The following is a 26,672-nucleotide window of genomic DNA, read 5'->3' as shown; positions in this document are numbered from 1 at the left end:
ACATTGGCCTGTGAGTGCTCCAATTGGAGAGCAGCCTTTACCAAAGGTGTCATGGGCTTTGAAGACACTTGAACTCAGGACGCAAGGGAGAAACATGCTAAGAGGAAGGCATGCTTGGCAAACCCTCACCATGATCAACTCCTGCCCGGAAACCAATGTCCCCACTGTGGAAGGACATGTGGATCCAGAATTGGCCTCCACAGTCACTTACAGACTCATTGTTAAAAACGTGTTTATGGAAGACAAACTTACTTGGCTACAAGTGATCGCCAAGGAAGAAGAAGAAGAAGAAGAAGAAGAAGAAGAAGAAGAAGAAGAAGAAGAAGAAGAAGAAGAAGAGTTCTATCCTTTAGGTATATATCCAAAACAATATTCAAAGAGCTCCTTAGAAAGAGAACTATACCCCACCCTAAAATAATGTTTTTGGGTGAAAGGAATTACCCTCAAACACACAGAATTTCAAACCAGATCAAACAAGGGCAATTCAGTATAAACAAAGTAAACTGCAAGTGAAATGCGTAATGTGACTTTAAGGTGAAACAAGGGAATCAAATCCCAACGGCCCTGAACTTTGCATTTCACACCTTGCAGCTGCCAAATATTAAGACAATGGTTTTGAACACAATAATATCTGTAACTAGCCCGGTGTCTCCAGCCTGCAGGCTCAAGTCTTACCGATTACCCTTGCTCCTTCGCCTCGCTGCACAGAATTGCTCCGTTGAACTTGATGTTGCTAACTTCGGCCTAACTCGCAAAGAACATTAGCTTTAACAAAATATATTCAGCCAGCAGAAATTCCAAGCTTAAGCCTTTATCCGGAAATGCAAACGATCTTGTGAAAAAGTGTTACTATTTAAACTACTAGCATGAAGTAGGAACTCCATCAAAGAAAAGGAAAGAAGCATCCAGCCACTACTTGTTTTTCCTCTTTCTCCAACTTCCTCTATGCTAATCTATCGCAAACAAACTTGGAAGTCTCATCACCACCTCATCAGCTTGTCAGAACAAGGAACGTCCATCAGTTACCCAAACACTGTGGCAGATGACATTATTGCTCCTACTCTGAAAAAATATATATATCGTAGCTGCATTCCCCTGTGTACCTCCTCCTCCAAACTATGGGTTTCAGGAGCTTAAAACAATGTGATTTTCAGATCATAGAACAGATGAGTGGGTTCCCAAATGAATGCACCTACAGAAGCTCTGTCTGTCTGTCTGTCTGTCTGTCTCTCTGACACACCCTTGTTGGAGGACTGTAAAACAGATATGGCAGGAATTGAATTATTGAAGGTTCTGTAAAACCACAGTTATAAAGCCTTGAATAGTGAGGACCTAAAGATAAGAACAGCAATTGTACACCTGTGTCTTTATTTTCTGCCAGTTTAGTCTTTTATATTTGCATCTCCAATTTTAAAGCAGCATTGTCTATGGTTTTGAAGTGACTTCCTGAAGTAGCGATCATAAACCCAAAGTTAATTTTACAGTATCTGTCTCAAAAGGTACTTGGCATTGTGTTTTCTCTTCTTGTGATGATTTCAGAGTTTGAGAGCGCTAAGAGATTGAACTAGAATAGGATGGAATATCCAGGAAAAGCTGTTTTTAGAAGAATAATCTGCTCGTGAGACTCGCTTTTCACATCTGATAATGGCCCTGCCAATACAATTGATTCATTTCAGCAGGCTATGGAAAATGGTAAGCCCCTTATGGCAGCCATTAATTGCCCTGAAAAAGAGCAAGATCCTAGACCCGGAATGCAAAAATTCTTGAAGATTTGGACTAAAAAGGCAGGATGAGGAACCTGCGAAAACCAAGGACTGTTGACTGCTTAAGAGTATATGGAACAACATGGAATACGTAGCCGCTCTTCTGGAAGTTACGTATTGAAGTCTATCTGTTGGCTCTAAATGTTTCCAAAAGCTGTTTTGACAAGGCCTTCAGTGCTGTTTTTGAAAGCCAGGTTATTGGTGATGGTCTCAGTTTTGTTGTTCCTTAACCACCTAAGAAGCTAGGGAAGTCTCTCCCTTTCCAGTGAAAGGTTTCAAAAGCTTGTGTAATAATCAGCATGGGCGCCACCACACAAGAGGCAGGAAGGTGAAGCAATGCCTGCTAAAAAGTTCTATGACAAGCAAGTGCCACAATCTGTTTGTTGTTGTTATTGTTATTGTCATTATCATCATCCTGCTTTTTCTCCAAAGCGCTCAAGATGGTGTGCATGGTTATTCTCCACCTCCTCATTCAAACGACAACAACCCTGGAGGTAGGCTAGGGTGAGAGGCAGTGACCGGCTCAAGGTCACCCAGTGAGTTTCATGGACAAGTTGGGATTTGAACCTTGGGCTCCCAGCTCCTAGCCCGACACTCAAACTCCTCCACCACTCTGGTGAGATCTCTTAGGAAGAACAAAAAGGCAATTTATTGTTGTTTAGTCATTTAGTCCGACTCTTCGTGACCCCATGGACCAGAGCACGCCAGGCACTCCTGTCTTCCACTGCCTCCCGCAGTTTGGTCAAACTCATGCTGGTAGCTTCGAGAACACTGTCCAACCATCTCGTCCTCTGTCGTCCCCTTCTCCTTGGGCCCTCCATCTTTCCCAACATCAGGGTCTTTTCCAGGGAGTCTTCTCTTCTCATGAGGTGGCCAAAGTATTGGAGCCTCAGCTTCACGATCTGTCCTTCCAGTGAGCACTCAGGGCTGATTTCCTTCAGAATGGATAGGTTCGATCTTCTTGCAGTCCATGGGACTCTCAAGAGTCTCCTCCAGCACCAGAATTCAGAAGCATCAATTCTTCGGCGATCGGCCTTCTTTATGGTCCAGCTCTCACTTCCATACATCACTACTGGGAAAACCATAGCTTTAACTATACGGACCTTAAAGGCAATACAGGAGTTTTAATGCTGATAGCCCACTTTATGGACAAATTGACAAACTCCCCCCCCCCCTTCACACACACATCCTCAAATAATTGCAAAAACTACTAACACATTTTAGTCATACTGCATTTCAAAAAAAAGGCATCCCATAATGCAGCAGGGCCGTATGTGTGTGTGTTTAAACATAGCTTTCCCCTTCTCCCTGCCATTTATCACAAAAGAAGTTGATGCAGAAGCTATGAACAATTTGGAGCAACTCTCCCCAACCCCAGGAGGCTTTCTGGGAGCACAGGTGGCTGGGGGGAAAAAACTTTCCTTTTGTCAACTTGAGTTTAATTTAACTAGGATTCAAGCCAACATGTTTAGAATCAGGGTACGGAAACTAAATATGAATGATAACATAAAAATAAATGGCTCGCCTGGAGTCATCAGTTAAAAAAGAGACAATAATAGAGATCAGAAGTTCTGGGCCTCTGTGTCCTGTAAGGCCAAATCGGAAAGCAATAACTTCAACAGGCTTTGGCTCTGGCCCAAACTGCCAATATTAAAGGGAAATGAAGATGAACTAGGATATATTTCTTAATATACTACCGCTGCTATTATTCTGACAGCCAGCAAGCCTAAAAACAAGACCTGGCATACGAGTAAAACTCCCAGCAGAGCATCTAGAAGCAAAACCAAGCACTGAACCATGTAAATCTACTTGCAACAAAATGTCTTCACATATAACATGCCCATCAAAATAAACTCTTAGAGGGGAAATATTCCACCTTTGGGAAACCAGGGTTTGGTGTAAATATGGTTATTGCAAAGCTGGCTCCATGTATCACAAAGGGCTGCTCTCATTAAAGTGCGAGAACATCCCAGGCCGGCATAGAATCTCTCAAATCCAAAGAGCTGAAAGAAAGATTGTCTGAAATCACAGGGGTTAGGGCTTCCCTTCTGGCAGGAGTCTGTTCCCTTTAAGTGACATGCAAATGCAGGTAGTGAATCACTTTCCCACCTGGTGAAAATTATCATCAGAAACCTATAACAATATGCATTTCTGTACTCATAAAAGGTAAAGGACCCCTGGCAGTTAAGTCCAGTTGCAGACGACCCTGGGGTTGCCGAACTCATTTTGCTTTACAGGCCGAGGGAGCCGGCATTTGTCCACAGACAGCTTTCCGGGTGGCCAGTATGACTAATTTGCTTCTGGCACAATGGAACACCGTGATGGAAACCAGAGCACATGGAAATGCCATTTAGCTTCCCACCATAGTGGTACCTATTTATCTACTAGCGCTTTTTGGCATGCTTTTGAACTGCTAGGTTGGCAGGAGCCGGGACCGAGCAATGGGAGCTCACCCCATCGCAGAGATTCGAACCGCTGACCTTCTGATTGGCAAGCCCAAGAGGCTCAGTGGTTTAGACCACAGCGCCACCCTTTTGTACCCATTACTACACTGGAAAACTAGTGCAATTGGGCCTTTACCTCCTCCTTGCACATACTCAAAACCCACTGTGGGGTTCGGCAGAACCCCAGAACAGCACTGGGGAAGAAGGAGGGATAGTTTGGCCTGAGAAGCAGAAATATTTGCATTGATGGAACAGTTGTAACAGGACTATGCAGAATTCCTTCCCTAGTAGCATTGTTATTGCAGCCTCCTGGTTATTTTGCTTGCTCTTTTCTGTATTTCCACCCCCACCACCAGTTCTACACTATCTTTTTTTGTGACGAGGAGTCTAGAAACATTCCGAGTTTGGACCACTCTGCAAAGGAATTATACCCCCAGTGTGAATACCATCTGATTATTTCTGAAACTGATAATGAGCACAACTAAGTGAAAGAATTCATTAGGAAGGAATATATCAAACTTGTCTGAACTTGACGGATTCAGCAAGACTATTACTTCTGCTTCAATTTCTGTGGCACCCGGAAGGGCTTGAATGCTGGCTTCATTAACACATTGACTTGAGGAAAGCGGCGATGTTTCACTGCTGGGGGACTCGAGTTCAGGTGCCGCACGGAAATAAAGATCAAATACAAAATACAGATATTCTAATGATAGAGAGCAGACAGAAGGTTGCTCTCACGCTCAAGTTTCTTAAGAACGTAAGAAGAACCTGCTGCATCAGGCCAGTAGCTCATCGAATCCAGCATACTCTTCTGCAGCCAACAGGGAAGGGAGAACATAGCCATTGCGCCTGGTAGCCATCAATAGCCTTGCCCTCCATGAATTTGCCTAACGCCCTTTTAAAACCATCCAAGTTGGCACCATCACTACTTCTTGAAGGAATATTTTAACTACGGGCTGCTTGAAGAAGTTCTTTCTTTTGTCTGTCCTGAATAGTCCAACTGCTCTATGTGACAGTTCCTCGTCATTTTAATTGTTCCTTTAGAAACTATGTGTTGTTTGTGAAGTTGTTTATTCTATCATAGGCACCATCTATGTGGAGCTGTGAGGGCCTGGGTACCCACAAATTTCCAGTGAAGGGGCCACCCCCCCCCCATTCTACCCTGCAGCACACACAAGTTGCGGGACGTGCACACATCAGCACGCTTACAAGACATGCGCGAGTGATTTCAGCACGTCAGCGTCATGCCAACGTCACATGCACGCACGCCACGGTGATGTTGGCACACCCCAGGCACCCACTGTCACGGAGGCAAGATGGTGTGCCTGATCTATATCATACCTTGTCTCCAAAGATTCTCTCCCCTCCCTGTTTGGTCCTCACATCAAACCTTTGTTGGTGTGTGTGTGTGACTAGTGCAAGGGTACCCCGTGAGCATCTTGGCTCCATGAGGGTTTGAACCTGCCTTTCCTAGAGTCCCAGTCCAACACTTTGTTGCGCCACACTGTCATGTGTTAGCATGCAGAACAAGGACAAATGCTATGTTTAAGGATAGACGTTTTCCTCTGACAAACACACAAGTCTTTGTAAGATCATCTAGAGTTGTGCCAAGGCCATATGGCACTTTATCAATAGATGTTTCCCTTCGATAATTATTTTTGCACATGCATCACTCTGTGAGACACTGCGTACACACAACTGTTTCATCTTCCGAAAGGACAAGCCTAACTACTTTTTGAAAGTTTAATTAGGAGTAAAAGCAAATTTATGTAGTAATAATAAGACATTGTCAGCAAGTAATAAAGACATAAACCTACCATGCATTATCAGCACTTAGGAAAGATAATCTTTCCAATATCACTTACAAAATGCCTAAAGAAACTCTCACACTGTAATGTACGTCATCTCGGAAGATTCTGTTTGCTACACCAAGATTGTATTTAACTACTCATTTTGTGGGTAATTCAGAAAATGTCACTTTCATGTTCTTTTTCTTCCTTTCTGGCACATAAGCAAAGTTTGCAGTATATCCTAAAATAATTGTATTTGCCCTTAGCAAACATGCTATTTGAGCTTTCAAAGAAAACATAGATATAGGCTGATAAAAAATTACTCCCGCTCAAAATGCATTGACAGATTTCTACAGAAGCTTCTTCAAGTTAAGAAAAGGCTTATTTAAATCTATTTAAATGTTCTAATGTGCAGTGCAGTGCTGTATTATGAAACTTCTACAATAGTAAGATTATATAAAATTACGAAAATGGCAATCAACTCACAGGAGAACTGCATCTCCCATAGTTTTTTGGGAGCCTTTTGCCCTAACACAGAACATCCAGGAGACAAAGAGGGAGGAATATGACAGGCCTCTCTCATTCTTCTCCCTCTGTGCATGCAGTTTCTGTTCTGCCTCCACCATGTGCCAGGCAAGGGAAAGGGGCAGTGAGGGCTTGGCTTGGTGAGAACAGGCAAGTTCTTCTCTGGCTCAGATTTTAACCTGAGGGGGAGAATAATTTGGGGGGCTTGTAAACCCTACCTCTTTATGAGTCCCTGAAACTTGTATCTAAGCCTAAACTCTGAGTACTTTGCCGGCCATCTCCGTTCCCTGCCTCAGTGTAACTGCTTTCTCTAAACTGATCCCTACGCCTTCCAGTAATCTGTTTAGCAGCTTTAGATTTTTAATGCTAATTACACTCTGATGTGTTATGATGGGATCTCTTGACTGCCTATAAGGACAGCATGAAGTCTGTTTAAAATATTGTTATTAGGGCTTATTAGTCACTTTTGTTTATGAAATATAAAGTCTCAAAGCGACTTGCAATATAAAATTATTCAGGTGACTCACCTTCGCGTTGCCTTCCTACAAAATTTCTCTCTCCCTCCTTCTCCCAAGTTTCACTTTACTTTGCAAGAAAAACCTCTTCATAGCTGTGTCTCTCAGCCTGGCTTGCCTGCTGGCTTTCAAAAACATCAACAGCTTCCAGTCCTGTAAAACTCAGGACTGCAGCCACTTTCTGTTCATCTCTGAATCAAAGACTATTGTGAAGAAGTTAGCAAGCCGCAGAGATGAAGCACTTAAAGATTCCATAGAAATCTAAAGCTCTCGTGTACTGTGATGCTTCAGAATCTTGAGAGGACAAATAAAGCTGAGAAATATAAGAAGTTAGCAGATTGATGACGAGAAGGGAGATAAGCAGACGGTTTGATTTGAAGCCGTACTTGGTACTTTAATCCTGGCACCATGTCATGTTCTGCTTAATTCATATTCCTTAAACCGAGGGGCAATCTTCAAATAAAACTAGGTTTATTCTAAGAAGAAGCATCTGTTGTGAACCACCTTAACCTCTCCCTGTCTCTGCCTGCTAGGACCAACTAGAACGAGCTCTGAGTGTCAGCATAAAGTGTGCTTCAAAAATGGGATGCTTACATTCTCAACAACAACAAAGCGTATCCCTTTTGGTGAAGAATGCAAGAAAGGGAAGGCATGCCCTGTTTCACCTCTTGAAGCAAAATGGGAAGTGTAGCCCTACCCTGCTGCCATCATACCTGCCGCCACACACTCTGCCGCTGCTGCCACATCTGCAGCTGGCAAAGAAGCGTCGCTGCCATCAGAACCAATTTCAAGTGAGAACATGCCATTTGGGGGCAAAATCTAGGGCTTTGCTTTTCAGCCGGAACTCACAGGAACGCAGTTCCGGCACCTCTCCGGTGAGCACCATTGCCATTACAAGAGAATAAGGGAAGCATTCATGGTGAGTTCCAGCACCTCTTTTTCTAGAAAAATAGCACTGGAGAAATCCCACCCCAAATGGACATGATCTCACCCCAAAATGGTGGAAAAGGAAGTGTTGCTTCTTCCCTGCTGGTGGCAGAGGTGGGACACCCACGGGAGTGCTAACCTGGGGGCTTCTGCCGCCTGAGGCAGTGCTCTCACCTTGCGTAATGGCTGGGCCGGCCCTGCTGCAATGAATTCTAAAAACAGCCACAGAAAAGGGCACGTCAGCCCCTGGTGTTAAAGGCGGAAGCTCTCTGTCATTCATTTGACATGTTGAATGACATGTGAGGAGAGCCAAGCTAGCTAGCCTCAGTGTCATGTGTACATCACTAACACCCTTCCCCACACTAAAGTCAAGGGGAAGCCTTCAGACATGGAGCTTATGAACATGCAGTTGGTGGGGATGAGGGTGGACAGGTGTTGTGAGATGGAGGAGGTAGTTAGTGTGGCCTCACTTTCCTCTTACGTGTGAAAGCGTAATGCTGGTGGTCAACAAAAGAGGTTTAAAGACTGTCTCAAGGAAAATCTAAAAAAAAATGTAGTATAAACATTGACAACTGGGGAACACTGGCCTGTGAGCGCTCCAGTTGGAGAACAGCCTTTACCAAAGGTGTCATGGGCTTTGAAAACACTCAAACTCAGGACGCATGGGAGAAACGTGCTAAGAGGAAGGAACACTTGGCAAATCCACACCGTGATCAACTCCCACCTGGAAACCTATGTCCCCACTGTGAAAGGACGTGTGGGTCCAGAATTGGCCTCCACAGTCACTTACGGACTCATTGTTAAAACCATGTTTATGGAAGACAATCTTACTCGGCTACGAGTGATCGCCAAAGAAGAAGAAGAAGAAGAAGAGGAACATAGGAAGCTGCCTTATACTGAGTGACACCATTGGTGCATCTTGCTCAGTATCATCTGCACTGATTGGCTATGGCACTCCAGGACTTCAGACAAGGTTTCTCTCCCAATGCTACCTGGAGAAGCCTGGATTCAAAACTATGACCCTCTGCATGCAAAGTAGCTGCTCTGCTGCAAAGCCAATCAACACAACCCAAATCAGATGTGGTCCTTTCCCAAAAGTACACTTGAGGGTGCAGGAGAAGAGTTTAGAAGGCTTTGCAATGACTTCAAACAATGGCCTTAGAATTTATCTTTTCCCCCACCACCCTATAATATTATCACAAATCTAAATATCACCTTCAGCCTAAGGGTTCAAGGAGCCAACGAAAACCAACGCTATTTTTACATCGGGGTGACACATGAAACTTATCCACAGAGGCCAAATAATTTTTTATGTTCTCCATGGGGTGCCTTAGCAACAAAACTACAGAAGGAGTCAATAACTTCCACTTCACTTGAATAAAACATAGTTCAGGATGGAAAGCAAGAGAAAGAAGATCAAGGCACATCAAAGGCAATCACGAAGCTCCACACCAGAGTTAACATGACACTCACAAGGTAGACAGAAAGACTCTTTAATGTTACAAGCCGTTACTTCAGAGGCATACGTAAACGAAACGTATGTTCGCTCTCCATGCAGCGAGCCCAGAAATCTTGGGGGGAATGGAGAAAAGTGGCCAGACACCACTGAATCTTTCCCCCTCCCCTGCACCCCCCATTCATTAAAAGGAATGGAAACGAAAGACGAGGTTATCGTCTTGGAGTGCATTCACATGACCGCCATAGAGCTCAGTGAAGTTGTTCCCAAAACCCAACATGTTTCCCAGTTCTTCCCCTCCCCAGCTGTTCACATCAGCACAGCTTTATTCATGTCAGATTCATTTCTGATTGTGTATACACTAGTGGGGCATTGATAGGGGTGGCAATGCCTTTACCCTACGCAAAGGTGTTTGCAGCTTGGCTAGAGAAGATTAGGAATGGCCCAAAGACTCCAATTGCCACAAAGCTAATTTGAATGACACTTTAATTCCAAAAACCAAGTTACTTTCTCTGTACAACTTTATTGTACATTGCCGTTTTCTATCTATATTTGGGGCGCAGGGGGGCAGGTCCCTTATTATTCCTTTTGTTTTGTCTGCTTTTCTGGGGAAAAAACCCCTATCTATTTTAGCTTATTAAGCCAGGAACAATAAACCCAAAAAGGCCCATAATGTCATTCACAAGGCCTTACATTTATTCATAAAGAGAAGATGAGCTGTGGTGCTTTAATTCCTTGCATTTTCACCATTCTTTTCCTCCGGAGTTCTTCCGGTGCCTTGTATACAGCCACAAATGCAATAATGCTTGCATGTACACATTTTGTCAACATCACTGTAAATGATGCCGTTCCCCCATCATACATAATAGGTAACCATTTTGCTCTTAATTTCACTGATGAGCGCTCCTTCTCGTGCTCTCTGTTTCAGTTGCATTAACAAACGAGTTTAAATTAGTCCACGTTGCCTAGTATCAATCTTGATTAATTGGTTCTTATCTTAACAGATGTTAAGGCTAACTCCAGACTGCCTTGCACGAAGTGCATACGTAGTCCTCTGGCTATCCGGCAAGTTCCCTGCATAAAGGCTTGTCTAAAATGATCAGATATCAGAAAAGGCCAATGGCCCTTGAATGGAGGAAATGACAGGGGAGTTTGCTTCTAGGGTTCTTCTGCTGCATGTTCAAAGCACAGAACTCTCATTCATGAAACTGAGCACTTCCCGAATTAAACAAAGGAAAGGGAAATGCCTCTCTCTCAAGATGCCTTGAGATTTTGTGTTTCTGTGGTTCTAAAAGTGCATCTATCTAGCATTGCTCTGGTAACCACTTTGCTAAGGAGCAGAAGAATCAAGAGCTCGCCTCTTAACACAGGTATTTCAGAAATGGCTCTTTGTGGACATTATTATGTCTAAAAAAAGAAAAAAAGGGGGGGGGGAATGACAGGTATTCTTTATGGGAGATGAGAGGCCTGATGGCTTTGGCAAGGTTTTATTAACATGCTAAATTAAACTCCCCTGTTAACATGGGCTGTTTGAAACTGAACAGACGCAAGATTATTGAGGCTTTACAATGAGGGAGCAGCACTTTTAATTCTGTGCATTATCCACAGACAACATCAACATCACCATGGCAACTGCACAGCCATACCATGCGAAGCGTGAATGCGCCGATCGCCAAACGTGAACTTTGCGGAAAGCACTGAGCCTGTCAAAAAGGCACCGCGTGCTCCTGTGGCTGCAGACTTTCCCCAAAACCTGGTGCAAAAGGAGGCCAGAGCTTTTGCAGGCTGCTTGAGATCTGGTAGGAAGGCATCTGCCAATGAGAAACAGCGGGTGAAGCTGACCAAGCCCCCTAAGTGGGTAGAAGGCTGTGGCAGTGCAGGAGAGAGGACTGAGGCTGTAGTTGGGGGTTCCTGTGGTTCTGGAGCCACAAACTGGCAAGAAGCTGGGACAACTCAAGAGATAAACATATCTGAGAGCCAAATTAGACATTATATCAAAGGTCTCATCTATTTACTTACACATTAAAAAAAAATGCAGCTGGTATCAGATGGGATGTGTGTGTGTGTGTGTGTGTGTGTGTGTGTGTGTGTGTGTGCTGATTATCTGGATCAAAACAGATTTGGAAGGAATTTTATTTATTTATTATTTATTTATTTATTTATTTATGCCCCGCCCATCTGGCTGGGTTTCCCCAGCCACTCTGGGCGGCCTACAACATATCTGAAAACGTAATAAAAAAAATCAATCCTTAAAGACTTCCCTAAACAGGGCTGCCTTCAGATGTCTTCTGAAAGTCAGATAGTTGTCTATTTCCTTGACATCTGACGGGAGGGCGTTCCACAGGGAGGGCGCCACCACCGAGAAAGCCCTCTGCCTGGTTCCCTGTAACTTTGCTTCTCGCAGGGAGGGAACCAGCAGAAGACCCTCAGAGCTGGACCTCAGTGTCCGGGCTGAGCAATGGGGGTGGAGATGCTCCTTCAGGTATACTGGGCCAAGGCCATATTGGGCTTTAAAGGTCATATTTTCTTCCCCTGCTTTGATCAAGAGGAAAATCCCTCTTATGAAGCTAGTATTTGCCTTATGGCCATTGACTGTGTGGGCTCGGGCTGAGGTGACTTGTTGGGTTGCAACACCACCACAATTTAGCTGCCCCTGCTTTAGAGGGAATATATTTGGACTGAACAGGCAGATGATCTATTTGTTTTCTCAGCAAATCCCTTTCCCTCTCACACAGCTCCTTGGCTCTCATAATAATTTGTCTTGGAGGTACTAATTATGCACATGCACATAACCACGACACATAATTTATTCTGACCACAGATTGTGAATTTCTCTTAGCACAATATCAAAGACGCTGCTTTCAGCAAGAAGTGTGCTTCCTTGATAATCTCTGTCAAACCACCAGCCTGTCAATGGCAACAGGTCCGCCTATCACCTGAAAACAGCACCATTCATTGTAGGCAAGTCACATCAAAGCCACCTTTGGGAAGTATACCCTTAGCTGACTTTGTGCCCCGGTTCTCAGTGAAGTCTGAATGTTTACAAGGGCAATTTGAGTCTTCTAGGAATACAGCAAACTGCCTCATGCCAGGTCAAGCATTTTGTTAATCCAGTCCAGTATTGTTTACTCCGACTGGCAGAAATTATCACGGTCTTAGGCAGAGGCTTTTCTTGGCACCTGCTACCCCATCCTTCCTCCAGAAACCTCAAGGCAGTTAACTGCAAAGATAAAGCTCTAAATGAACCATTTAAAATACCCCTTGCAGCCTTACTCTAAAACAGCAGCAGGAAATGACAGGGTGTAACAAAAACTGCTATGATGATGACGCACTATTGAAAGCACCGCACCTATTTTCACTAAGAAATACTTTTCTTAATAAGGTAAACTCAAAGCAACTCCCCGCCCCAAAAGTTCAAAAGACACAGTAAAACAGCCTAAATCACCTATTTATGGCCCACCAAGCTGAACACAGGGGGATGTGGGTGGCGCTGTGGGTTAAACCACAGAGCCTGGGACTTGCCAATCAGAAGGTCGGCGGTTCGAATTCCCGCGACAGGGTGAGTTCCCGTTGCTCGGTCCCTGCTCCTGCCCACCTAGCAGTTCGAAAGCACGTCAAAGTGCAAGTAGATAAATAGGTACTGCTTTGGTGGGAAGGTAAACGGTGTTTCCATGCGCTGCTCTGGTTCGTCAGAAGCGGCTTAGTCATGCTGCCCACATGACCTGGAAGCTGTCTGCAGACAAACGCCGGCTCCCTCGGCCAATAAAGCGAGATGAGCGCCGCAACCCCAGAGTCGGTCACGACTGGACCTTATGGTCAGGGGTCCCTTTACCTTTTAAGCTGAACACAGGATATATATATAGTGCCCTCTGTGAGCCTGAAACATCCTGTTTTTACTGCAGTGCCCGCAAAAAAAGAGGAACCCCAATAAACCATGGCTGATGGGACTGTGTTTGGCTTGGGGGCAAGAAGTTGTGCTTAGGTTTGGCTTAGGCCCTGCTCCGACTCCTCTTCAGCCTATGCTCCTGAAGAGGAGAGCTGATCTGTACCATGCTTGTGGAACAAGACTCAGCCCACAAGCAAATTTGCTGCTGGGAATCTGTGCCTGGCAAGCAGCTTAAGACACTGTTGGTGCCAGTCTCTCGAGCTGCCAAAGCCATTGACAAGAAGCCCTCAGGATAGCACACCTATTTTAGCACAATAAGCATTGCGTCCTCCTGGGCTGCGTTCCAGCTCTTTAGCTAAGATAAATTTCTGCTGCTTCCTCTGTGAGCTGTTCTAAAGCCAGCTTCTCCCCCTCCCTTGCAGATAAGCGGCAAATTTGCTTCTAAGCCCCCCGCCAAAGGAAAACCCCATCCTAACTCCTTCCCCTTGCAAGATTTATATGAAATATGCTGAGCCACACTTCCATGGGCCGTTTAATGCTTCTCCCTTCAAACAAAAATTACACTCTGTCACAGGAATGTTCGTTACTTCTGAAGTGGGAGAACAGCTTCGGTAAAAGCAACTTCAGCTTAGAGGTCCCCAGCGGTCTTGAGCGTTTCCTGTGCTTTGTCATTTGGTGTTATTCCAAGTGAACATACAAGGTCACTTCCTGGCTATGCAAAAAAAGGGGGGGCTGAGAAACCAAGAGTTTTGACTGTCCTCAGGGATGCCCCTGTTTATCCAGTCATCGGATACCTAGAGAACAGGTAGAAAAGACCTGGAGGAGGAGACTATCCATTTTTCCACAGATGGGATGACTGGATTTGCCCCAAAGACAAGACTGCTGTCCATTAGCAGATGAAGGTGAGAACAAGAGGAATTCTTCACCAATCACAAAAAAAGAAAAATGCTGCACTCTTTATATATATAGTGTTCATATATTCAGGTTTTTAGCTTCCTGGTGTATAACATTCTTCCCCACTTATTCCTGATGCAGCTCTGTCAGTGTTTGTAAAAAGCAAAAAAAAAGAAGGAAAGGGTTCTGACCTCCCTTTATCTTCTCAGTCTCCTTGTCGGTACAAAAAGAGTCCACGGGAATATCCTTGCAGAGTTTTATTAAAAGTCTTTGTGCAAAACACGACTGAATACACACCAGCACCAACCAACCCAAACACCAGTCTCACCAACAAACTAACATCTCTCACTTATATATATACAGATTGATGTAGACCGCTGAGTCATGCTGACCCAGCTTTATTCACATTAAAGAAACAGCGGCCATTTTAGCCGTGACACCCCTTCTGTTTCTTAAATGCGAAAAACCCCAACAGAAACCATACATTACAACAATACAACAATACATTATATACATAAACCCAGTTTTGTCATCAATTCATTATGGCATGTTGCTGGCAAAGGCTTGGTAAACAAATCAGCAATATTATCTTGTGATTGACAGTACTCCAGTTTGATTACCCCATTCTGTACACAATCTCTCACATTCGCATGACGGATAGCAATATGTTTTGATGCGGATTTCATTATTTCCGAGCCTGCTAATGCAATGCACGATTGGCTATCTTCATACACTTGGATAGGCAAATCAACTTTACAATCTAGATCTTTTAGTATCTGTATAAACCACATGATTTCATTGCATGCTAGCGACAGGCTCCCATATTCTGCCTCACAGGATGAGGTCGCAACAAATCCTTGTTTCTTTGACCTCCATTCAATTATGGAATTGGCAAACACCATAACCATTCCACTTGTAGATTTTCTAGTAGCTACACAGCTTCCCCAGTCCGCATCAACAAATACTTCTAGTTTTTCATCTTGTGCACTAGATATCTTTAAACATACATTTAATGTCCCCTTTAGATATCTGATAAGCCTTTTCAAAGCACACCAATCGGCAGTACTGGGTTTAGATACACGTTGGCTCAGAACATTTGTAGCACATGCAATGTCTGGCCTTGACCACTGGCTTAAATACAACAGTGATCCTATTTTTGAGTGATACAACTCAGGCTGATCAAATTCATCATCACACACTGTCTTTGGGAAATCTGGTGTCATGGGAGTCTGAACTGGCTTGCAGTTTTCCATGCCAAACTGCTCTATTAAATGAAGAATTTTCTCTTTCTGGCTCAATAGGAAACTTCCATCTGCTTCCTGCCTTACTTCTACTCCCAAGTAATTGCTTACAGGCCCTAAGGCTTTAAGCTTAAACCTCTTTTCTAGTTGACTTGTGAGCTTCTGGATCTCATCTGTGGAACTCCCTGCCACAAGCAAATCATCAACAAAGACTAAGAGCATTAGATATTTGTTGCCTGTCCCCTTGGTGTACAGGCATGGATCAGCCACACTCCTTTTAAAACCAAGTTTTACAAGGGCTTCATTTAAACACTGGTTCCAACACCTTCCACTTTGTTTGAGACCATAAACAGCCTTTCTCAAACGCCAGACTGCACCATTCTTCTCTTCAAACCCAGGGGGTTGTCTCATTAACACTTCATGGTCTAAATTTGCATGCAGATATGCAGCATCAACATCAAAATGGTGCACTGCTAGTTGTCTTACAGCAGCAATGGAAAGCATTAAACGAAAAGTTTCACTCTTTACCGTGGGAGAAAACACTTCATCATAACTCTCCCCTTTAATTTGAGTGAACCCTCTGGCTACTAATCTGGCTCGAAAACGTGGTTCCCCAGATGCAAGGGTTTTCCTTTTGTAAACCCACTTGCATGACACCACTCTGCCACCAGGTGGCGGCATTATGACCTCAAACACTTTGTTACGTTTAAAAGAGTCCATTTCTTCTTTCATAGCTTGTTCCCACAAAGCACGTTCCCCAGGGGGTAAGTCTAAGACTTCATTATAACTTTGTGGTTCCACACAACTCACATTGCATACTCTCACTCCTCCTAGGGTCAAACGCTGAGGAGGTACACCCTTGTTTGAACGCTGGGAGCGCCTAGGCACAACTACTTCTTCTTCCCCCCTTATCTCTGGCTCTTCTTCCTCTTCCTCTGGAGAAGTATTATCTATTGCCACACCTTTTGGGGAAATCTGTGCCTCCTCCTCATTCTGCTCCTGTGTTGCCAATGGCTGAGAAGAAGCCTCTTCTCTTACTTGCAGGGGCAGTAGGCAATCAGGGTTGGCATGGATCACAGTCCATCTGTCCTGGTCAGCAAAGTCTGCACTTCGTGACAGAACCACGCGTCCTGGGCGTAAATTGAAACGCCACCCTTTGCCATAGGACTGATATCCCACAAACCGCAGTTTCTGCGCTCTAGCGCCCCCTTTCTGACGCTGAGCTTTGGGGATGTTTACATGTGCCCAAGAACCCCAATTATGGAGCATTGTCCACTCTGGTTCTTTACCAAACAACACACGATATGGAATATCTTTTATAGAGCTAGACCAGGTTCTATTAATCAAAAAGTTCGCGGTCAGAAAAGCCTCGCCCCACAGCCTATGGTTGTGGCTCAATCCTGCATCCACTAGCAGGCAGTCCTTTACTGACTGTATCACAGCCCCACGTCTTTCACACAGACCATTTTCAGCAGGGCTATAAGGGTTAGTCAAACGATGAGTGATCCCCTTACGTCGCAACCATGCCCCAAATTGTTTGTTCAGAAATTCTCCGCCCCTATCTGTTTGCAGCTGCACAACAGGCCGAGCGAAGAGCTTTTCAGCTTGGGCAACCCATTCTCTGAATGTGGGGAAACACTCAGATTTCTGCTTTAACAAAAACAGCCAACTAAAACGTGATTTGTCATCTATTACCAGAAAAGCATATCTGGCGCCCCCTTCAGTCTTCTGTGGAAAAGGGCCTATCACGTCACAATGGACAAGCTCTAAAACCTCTTTAGATACTCTGTCGCTTTTAGAAGCCACAGGCTTCCTCTTAGATTTGGCCATTTTACATACATTGCAGTCTAGGAAACAGTTACAGCTATTTACTTTTAGGTTCTTGCACACCTTTTGCATTTCTGAAAGCACACGGAAATTGGCGTGACCCAGTTTTCTGTGCAGTTGATGTACACACCCCTTATGAACTGGCAAATTATCCTGAACCACCTGGGCTGCTTTAACTGGCTTGTCCTGCATTACATATAACCCATTTTCCAACTTTGCATGGCCACATACCTGAGTTTCATTCTTTATCAGACAGCCATCCTGCGTGAACTTAACACTATACCCTGCGTTAATCAAACAGCTTACAGACAGTAAACAATAGTCCAAACTGCTGACAAACAGAGTCTCTGGTAGAGTAGTGTTCAAGCACTGCAGGAAACATGTTCCCTGGCCATCAATCTTGCTTCTACGACCATCAGCAAGATAAATTGAGTCTTTTCCATCAGCTGGCTTCTCCAGGGTCTTAAAGTCCTCCCGACTATTGCAGATAATCCTGCTGCTGCCAGAGTCCAGCAACCATGTTCCTCGAGGTATCTTTCTCTCCTCCCGAGAAAATGCAGACACAAACTGAGCAGAACGCGTGTTCTTCTTCCCTGAAGAGAACCCCTTCTGCTTACGTTTCTGTGTCGATTGCTGTCTCTGCTCCACGTCGTCTCCTGGAAGTCTTGCCCTGCATTGACGTTGGAGATGCCCGGGTTGGTTACATCTATAGCACCTCCTCACCGCCATGGCCAAGTCCAAACCTTGGCGTTGCTCCATTGGCAGATTCTGCTGCTGGCCCCCTTTGCTGTAACTCCTCCGCTCTTGGAGTTCAGCCTGTCTATCTGACCTTCTTTCTGCTTCTTCGGTCAATCTGCCAACCACATACTCAAGGGTCAGATCTCGGGGACGCATACTCTCCATGCTGTTAATCACAGGCAACCAGCTTTCAGGCAAACTTGAAAGGATAATGTAGGTTTGGTCAGTCTCATCATAACGCTTACCTCTCTGCTGTAGTTGAAGAAACAGAGATTTCAGCATTTGAAGATGAGTTGCCAAACTCTCACCTTCTTTCATAACAGTCCTGAACAGCCTTCTGGTCAGAGAAATGATAGTTCCAGCAGTTTCTCTGACATGCATTGCCCTTAATACATTCCAGCACTCAAACGCTGTGCTGGCATTTGCTACATGCAATAACTGAGAGTTGCTCAAACACAGCATAATTTGGGCACGAGCCCTTTCATCTAGCCGTTTTTTCTCAGCAGAGTCAGTTCTCAAAACCTCAGTTTCAACACAGTCCCATAGTCCATCTCTCCTTAACAACTGCTGCATTTTAATTGACCAACTCAGCCAGTTGCTTTCTGAGAGAAGTTCAAAAGGGATGCCTCCCCCAATATTTACAACTTGGGAAGACTGGAAATCTGCCATCTCTGCTGGTGCTTGCTGAGCCCCTTCTGTAGGGCCTCCAGCAATCTCTCCTGACTCTCTCTTTAGAGTCCAACTGGATGGTCCTGGCTGGCACTCACCGGCTTCTAGCTGCTGCCTCTGTTGACCCTCAGGTCCCGCCTGGCTCTGCAACTGGTGTAGCCGCTCTGTGAGTCGCCTACTGTGGTCCTCTAGCAGTTCAAACTGTTCCAGTAGCCGACGCTGAGTGCTTTCCTGATCCTCAGATCCTAGCCGCTCCAGCGTCACTGCAGACAGTTACAGCTTGCCACCAACTGCTCCAACGCACAGCCACTGTCTCTGTACACCACCAGGACTCACCAGCTCCTTGCTGAAATGCTGTTAGTCGTTTTGCACTCTGCACATGCTCAGAAACACTGGGCCCATAACCTGTCAGTGTTTGTAAAAAGCAAAAAAAAGAAGGAAAGGGTTCTGACCTCCCTTTATCTTCTCAGTCTCCTTGTCGGTACAAAAAGAGTCCACGGGAATATCCTTGCAGAGTTTTATTAAAAGTCTTTGTGCAAAACACGACTGAATACACACCAGCACCAACCAACCCAAACACCAGTCTCACCAACAAACTAACATCTCTCACTTATATATATACAGATTGATGTAGACCGCTGAGTCATGCTGACCCAGCTTTATTCACATTAAAGAAACAGCGGCCATTTTAGCCGTGACAAGCTCTTCACTCACTTCTTTTCCCATAGTGGAGAGGGAGGCACCTTTTTTGGGTTCACCTCAGGTGCAAAAATGACTTGGGTTGGTCCTGGGGTAACAGGAAGCAGTGGCTTCAGATAGGAGAGTCCCAAAGAGGGCATCATTTTATCACCAACAACCTCTGTGTGCGATGGAGGAGGAGGAGCAGCAGCTCTGGTGCTGAACAGAGTCACAATTGTAAGTTTTTCCTTAATATCTAAAGCCAGCATGGTTAGCTGCTATCCACACCAGGATTTGCAGAATTCACTTGCAATTTGTGGGTGTCGAGGAAACCTCCCATCTGAAAAGACCCTAACTTGTCGCATGTCTAGAACTTATCCATTTGATCATTAAATCTTGCTTCCCTGGTAGGAAATTTGAGGAACTAGATTCTTTTGAGGGAGCAGCAAAAACCTGCAGAGGAACCAAGCTGTTTGCTTGGCTTTGATCTAGCAACTGAGCTCTTGGATGCTTAATTACTAGTAGCAATGTGCAAAACAAAAAAAACAAAACTGCTGAGGTTAAACTAACCAGAAACAAATGACAAACTAGATTTATCAGCTAGATGAGGTGCAATTTAAAACCTGTACACAAGGCAGGTCTGAATCATGCATAAGTTCTCTGTGTGCTCGCATGCATTTGTGTTTTTAATAACAGGATTAGTGTGTTGTGTTCCAGTCTTCCATTTTATTTAAGTTCTCCCTGACTTCAGTACTTTCTTCTCCTTTTCAGTCATCAGCAAGTACCAATCACTTCTCTGGGCATCTATACAAGAAGCTGTCCTGAAATGACTAAGGTTTGAGAATTTGCCCTAACCGACAACAAAGTGGTCTGCCCTTGAGTAGATCACTCTTTAATCATAGAGCCTATCTAAAAATCCAGAGTACCGTAGTTTCTATTTTCTTTTACTTTTTTGCTCTCAGAAGCACAAGAAGTACAATAAAAGCTATATAAACACACGGAAGCAGGCCTGTTTCACTCCCGTTCCTGGGTAAGCATCTCTATCATGTTCCACTTGTGACATAAAACTACATCCACTACTAATCCCCTTGTAATTTGCTCAAATTAATTCATTGTCTATTTCCTGCCTAATCAACTCCTACTTAGTGCCAAGTGTTAAGTACTGCAGTAAAACATCACCTTCATTCCGTCGCTGTACATTTACGACAGATATCATGTGACTTCCCAACACACTGTCACAACTCTTCCAGTTGCAGAGACTGAAAAGCAGCCACAACGACGTCTTGGCCGTGTCAGCGGCAAAGGTCAAGCTTTCGAGATTTGGAACTCCTTATGCAGAGTGCGTACCTTGGCAGCAATCGCCAGCTGTAGCTGTTCACGTAATAATAGAGAGAACCAGGCAAAAATACTAAGGAATGAGAAAGTACTGTTCTGTGGATGGTAGAAAATGTAGAATATCACCCCCCTTGCCCTATGCAGTGAAAGCTAATATGTCACAGTATTATTATTATTATTATTTAAAAATCTGAGTTTTCCAAAGCTTACATTTCAGAGGGCTGGGTGGTGTGGAATGCTTCCCCAAATCTCACGATGTGTGTTTCTTCACTCTTTTTGCTGCTATTGCTGCATGTGCAGTCACTGCTGTTGGGCACCACTGCTTAGTATTATTACTATTGCTTCCTGTTTCTGTTTTCACTCTGAGATGGTTTCCAGAGAGGCACCAGAGTGAGTTTCCTGCCTGGAAAGAGCAGCAGGGGGATGGGGCTGCCAAGCAGCTTTGGGGAAAGGATGCTAGCACTGTAGGTAGGCTGTAATCCATCCTTGTTTGCATGAGGGTTGGGGGGAGAAATTTGGTTCAGTTCATGTTAATGAGAACCAACCTAATCGGCACTTCCCAGGACAGTGCGGAATCCAAAATGCAGCCATTCTTTGAAATTCACCCTTCTCTGAATGTTGCAATTTGTGTGTGTGTGTGTGTGTGTGTGTGTGTGAGAGAGAGAGAGAGAGAGAGAGAGAGAGAGAGTATAAGGAGTTGGGAAAAATAACACTAGACAAGAATTTCAAAAAGCATGGGGAAAATGCAGAGAATACGTCACAAAACAGTGCCCTAAAATACATACCTGGACTTGTTTCGATTAATGTCTGCAGGAGACTTTGTGGATATTTAAGTTATAATTAGAAAAATCTTAATAATTATTCATAAAGGAAACAGTTTATAAGAAGTAAATAAGGAAGCCAGATACAGGATAAAGGAAGTCTTTTATTTGGTTGTTTGTATTGTTGTATGTTATGCTCACTGTATGTTATTCCCATGTTTAATGAGGGTGGATTTGTGTACTAGGGGTGGGGGGGTTATGTTATGTTGTAAATAAAATTCCAATTTTAAAAAATGCTTTCTTGCAAAAGGTGTATACTAACAAAGATGTCTATATTAGCAGCAATGTGCACTAAAAAGCTGTCAAAAATGTACGTTTAATTTTAGCAAGGACTGTTTTTTTAAAAAATAAAATAATCACCAGCTGATGCAGAAATGTGGATTGGGAAAAGGAGAAATTGAGGGAAACCCAAACTGATGCATTTGCTGATTCCTAGTTTGCACCACCCCAATTACTGAACCTGTCCCAATTTGTCTGTGAATTGGATGGGAAAAAATTGGGGGTGGGGGTGGATGAGCCAACCATAACATGGATTAATTCTTTGGTCATCAAGGTGAGCCGTGTTTTTCAAACAGAATGTAATGAGGCTTAAATCCCCAAACAACTATTTGCTTCTCAGCAGGATCTAACATGAACAGGGATTTCCTTTGCTGGCAAAATCTGGCTTTGGTACAAGGGTGGAGAGAGCAGACCATTCATCTAAAAAGCGTGTGCAGGGCACCCACCGGAGGTTCGTCTCTAGGACTCCTCATGTAACCTTTTGTTGCTAAACTAGGATAGAGGAGAGAAGCCTTCAGCAATCACAGCGGGTCCATTGAGCAGACATTGTTTTAGTGATGACGGAGCGGCTCCTTTTCCTATCCATCAATAGAAACTTCCTTCAGCTACCGAATCTCGCTCAAACAGGTAGTTCTCTCTTGGAAGCTTCTCTGTACGCTTTCATTCTCAGAGGGTGCAAGGGGAGATAACAAAAGCAGTACCCTGAAGCAAAACTGCCTGGCTATAGTCAGAAAAATGGCCTCAGGTTACTCTGCAGCTCTTCCTCCTTCTCCCAGGAACAGCACATCTTGCTTTCATTGTTGCGGGGGGGGGGGGGAGCTGAACTTCTGTTGAATAAACGGGGCTGTTTGTTCACCACGGTAATTAGACATCTCTTACAACTAGGACAACTGCAACTTCCCCCCATAATCCATACACAGCATGCTGGAAAGAATATTTTCTCTCCAGTTAGGTGGCTATTTTGAGTGCGATATTTATCAGCACTGGGAAGCGAAAGGAACATGTAACAAAACACTCTTAAAACACGCATCGAACAAAACTGTGGGTGTTCCTAATCGCCCTGGTGTGAAATATTCTAAACTTTAAGGTCGGCCATAGATTAATGTTGCACAATGGAGGCCTCTTTATGCAGGGCCGCCTTGAGCTTACGCATCGCTTGGGAATGAATCCTCAGGACCACAGAATGCATATTGCATACAGTTTTAAATGTATCAGTGTCAGAACAGCACTTTCAGGTAAACACCCTCACTTACATGAACTCATACGTGGACTTCCTAACAGCAACCCCTTAATAATATCTGAATAACGCTGAAAAGCGAGATAATGGCTTGCATAAAGCCACCTAGGTAATTCTGTGACTGAAGTGATATCTTTCCACCATGCTACAGGAGTCACCAACTTCTTTAAGGCCCGTGGACGTATTTGGAGTTTTAAGTGAGGGTCACAGGCTCTGTCACCCAGGCCAGCCCCACCCCTACAGAGAGACAGAACAAGAAAAAGTGTGTTGTTTTTGTTGTTTTCCGCATTTGGTAGTCGCTTTATTTTTAAAAGGCCTCTAACAGGCATAACCAGGTAGAATATAAACAGGTTAGGTGAATTAAAATTCCATTCCAAAGAAACAATAACCCACGTACAATTTGTTGTTGTTTAGTCGTTTAGGCGTGTCCGACTCTTCATGACCCCATGGACCAGAGCACGCCACGTACAATACAAAATGCCTAAATTGCTTGCCCAATGTTACAATAAAAGGACAAGTCTTACCCCACCCTGCTAAGAGATGAGCACCACAGTATTTGCCAATTTAACCACCACAAATGGAATAAAAATATGTTAGCCTTGTACCTAAAAACTGACAATGATGGTGTTTGACGTGGTTCCCAGGGGAGCAAATTCCACAAATGGGGGAACATGTCACTGAAAAAGCCTGTTTTAATGAAACCATACAAACACACAGACACAATCACAGAGAGAGAGAGAGACCCCACTTTTACAAGGGATCTGAGTAAACACTGCATCCAGTAGAATTAATGATGAGCCTTGAAAAACACAGAATTGAAAGAAAAGGAGCATATTCCAACTTCCTCCCTTCAGGTCTAGGTAATTATTGGGGTAGGAAAAAAGGACGCCATGCTCAGTGCCTTGTGACCAAATGGGTGGGTGGGAATCAGAGGCTTAATGTGTGCCAGAAGAAAACCACGTGGTTGCCACACTGGAGATGGAAGCTGCATGTAGTATCACAGCCCCCAAACAAGTGTCAGGCTCCACTACTGGAGATCTACAGGGATCTCAAGGGATCTTTCCCTATCTGTCTATAGAGTGGTACCCCGGTTTTCAAATGTAATCCATTCCGGAAGACCATTTCGAGTTCCGAAATGTTCAAAAACTGAGGCGCAAAGGCTGCAAATTTAATAGAGAAAACTGGGGGAAATAACATATACACTCAGCGGAAGCCGTTCAACTTCCGAGGCATGTTTGAAAACAGAAGCATTTACTCCCGGTTTACGGCGTTCAAGTTCCGAAACATTTGTCAACAGAGACGTTCGAAAACCGAGGTACCACTGTAACACTATACTAAGAAATTCACCAGCTCACATGGAAGATAACCCATCTGAGTGTTACCATATCAAGAGAGCAGGCAATGCTGTTTTGTTAATCTAGCAGCTCATATTTTTCACCTGTCACTGTTTGCTATCCGTGTTTCTCACCCACTTACTTACTATTTTTATGCTCCATGCCATGAGGAGACAATATATTTTTTTAATAATTTTTTTTAGAAGAGAGAGAAATACCTGTTTCAAAAGTAACGGTCGCTGACAAATATAATGGGCCTGAGAAATCACTCTCACACCAATTCAAGACAAACCGGTCGCTCCATGCAGGATGGGGGGGACACAAACAACAGTGTAGCGGATTTTTGCAGAAAGGCATTCATGTGAGAAGGCATGATGCAACGTAACATAGCGGGCAGGGATGCACAAATCTACCAATTTCAGTTTCTCTCGGCTTCTCATTTTTGCAATCTTCAGTTCAGCTGTCAACACTTTCACCTCAGTTTGCAATATTTTTTTTAAAGAAAAAGTCTGCATGAAAATTCATATTCCCCTTTAATGCAAATTTATCCTAATATACAGACCCTTGCATGCAAATTTGCCTCATATGCACATTTTTGCAAAGTGAATATGCCTAATAAAATGCACTTTTGTTTGCTATTTTCATGAATATGTGACTTTATATGCACACTTTACTCTAGCATATGAATTTTTGTATGCATTTCCTGGCTGGGGAACTGCATTGAAAAATTCAGACACATGCAGATTTTGAAGAATGGCTGTGTTCCAGTTTGTGCATTGCTTCAGAAAGTGTGAATTAGGTAGGTTCGCCTTCTGAAAAGGAACAGTAAGACTAAAGGGGAACCTGCAGTTCCATGGAGAAAAACCCTGTGCAGCAGACCTATGAAAGCTTAACTGGACCCATTTAAATTTCATATAACAGCATTTTTTCTCACTTGTTCCTCACACCCTATCTTCAGAATTATTGTCTTTCTTAACTAAATACACCCAGCATTTCTGCTGATACTGCTCTAGGAGATGCTGTGAAAAAAGGACTTTGGTCTCTGCACCTGGTTGGTTCTTACAGTCACCCAGACCCTGAAATATATGCAAATTGTTTGGTTTAATTCTGGGGGAGTCAGATCAACGTGGACTTGGCTGGCTGGCTGGGCTGGCTACAACATGCCTGAAAAGCCAATATCATTCTGTCAGATCCCAGACTCCTCTTCTCCCTGGATTTAGTCTGAACATAGTGACACAGAAACATCTCTGTCTCTCACACAACTTTGTGTGGGAATCTTCAATGGCTCACAAAAGTTGTGCAAGAGACAGAGATATCTCTGTGTCACTCTCTATGTTCAGACTGAATCCAGGGAGGAGGGGAGTGGGATTTGACAGAAAGATACAGTGGAACCTCAGTTTTTGAGTGTCTCAGAAGCCAAACATTTCAGAAGCCGAACGCTGAAAACCCGGAAGTAAACGCTCTCGTTTTCAAACGCACCTCGGAAGTTGAATGGCTTCCGCTGTGTGTTTTTCTTTTTTCTCAATGGATTTTGCCGACTGCCCGTTGTTCCTTGGCTTTTGAATGTTTTGGAAATCGAAGGGTCTTCCGGAATGGATAACATTCGAAAACCGAGGTTCCACTGTACCGACTTTTCCAGCTTGTAGTTAGCCAGCCATGATAGTTGTAGTCAGCCAACTTGTTGTAAACTGACAGCTAAGAAAGTACTGTACACAAAGGGTGCTTGGAATTGAAACCCAGGAGGATGCAAATAGGCGGTGGACTGCAACCGATTCCACTGGCCTTAAAATGTGCAGGCCTTAAAATGTCAGGAGTCCTTTAGAAAGACATTGTGGAGATTGTTGGATGCTGAGGAGAAATGTGGGGGTGATTGGGGAGCTGGATGCCCCAGGAAAGAGTGCTAGCGGGCTGGAGGATGAGAAGCAGGGTCCCCAAGAGGAGTTTGACCCACAGGAGGGGCCCTGTGGGCTGGGAGGCATATATCTAGATCCTTGGGGAGGAGCTTAGTGGGCTATCAAAAAGCACTCAGATCCACTGGATGTCCAATATACTGCCATATCAGGTACCTTCCGATTTGACGCACCACACCTATACTTGCTAATACCATGGATGGAATTCAAAGTAGTGCTAAGGAGACTGCAAGCATTTTTCTCCCACAAGCTGCTCTGGGGTTATCCCGAACCCCTAGAACTAATTTCGGGGTGCATGGGAGGAGCAAAGGCAGGAAAAGCATTGTTGCTGTAGCAGGACTCATTGTGCTGGCTCCCTCTAGTGCAACTTTTCAGTTGAATCAGGTCCTGTTTTGGATACTAT

The 26,672-nt window shown here is 44.1% G+C and overlaps 1 protein-coding gene across 6 annotated transcripts in view; it reads right to left on the bottom strand.

Moving 5' to 3' along the window:
* FHIT (fragile histidine triad diadenosine triphosphatase) overlaps positions 1-26,672 on the bottom strand; it is a 1,028,662-nt gene that overhangs the window by 670,647 nt on the left and 331,343 nt on the right. Inside the window, exon 1 of one of the 6 annotated variants that reach the window (XM_083493601.1) lies at positions 20,899-20,973. The exons of the other annotated variants lie outside the window; for them this stretch is intronic. The gene's annotated coding sequence lies outside the window, so the exon portion shown is untranslated. Of the gene's footprint in view, positions 1-20,898; positions 20,974-26,672 lie in introns of those variants that run through there. 6 annotated transcript variants of the gene reach the window in all.

This window comes from Podarcis liolepis (genome assembly GCF_965112155.1).
Source record: "Podarcis liolepis genome assembly, chromosome: 2".
Taxonomy (NCBI): Eukaryota; Metazoa; Chordata; class Lepidosauria; order Squamata; family Lacertidae; genus Podarcis; species Podarcis liolepis.
Note: the sequence above shows the minus strand (reverse complement) of the source record. Positions and strands in the feature narration are given on the sequence as shown.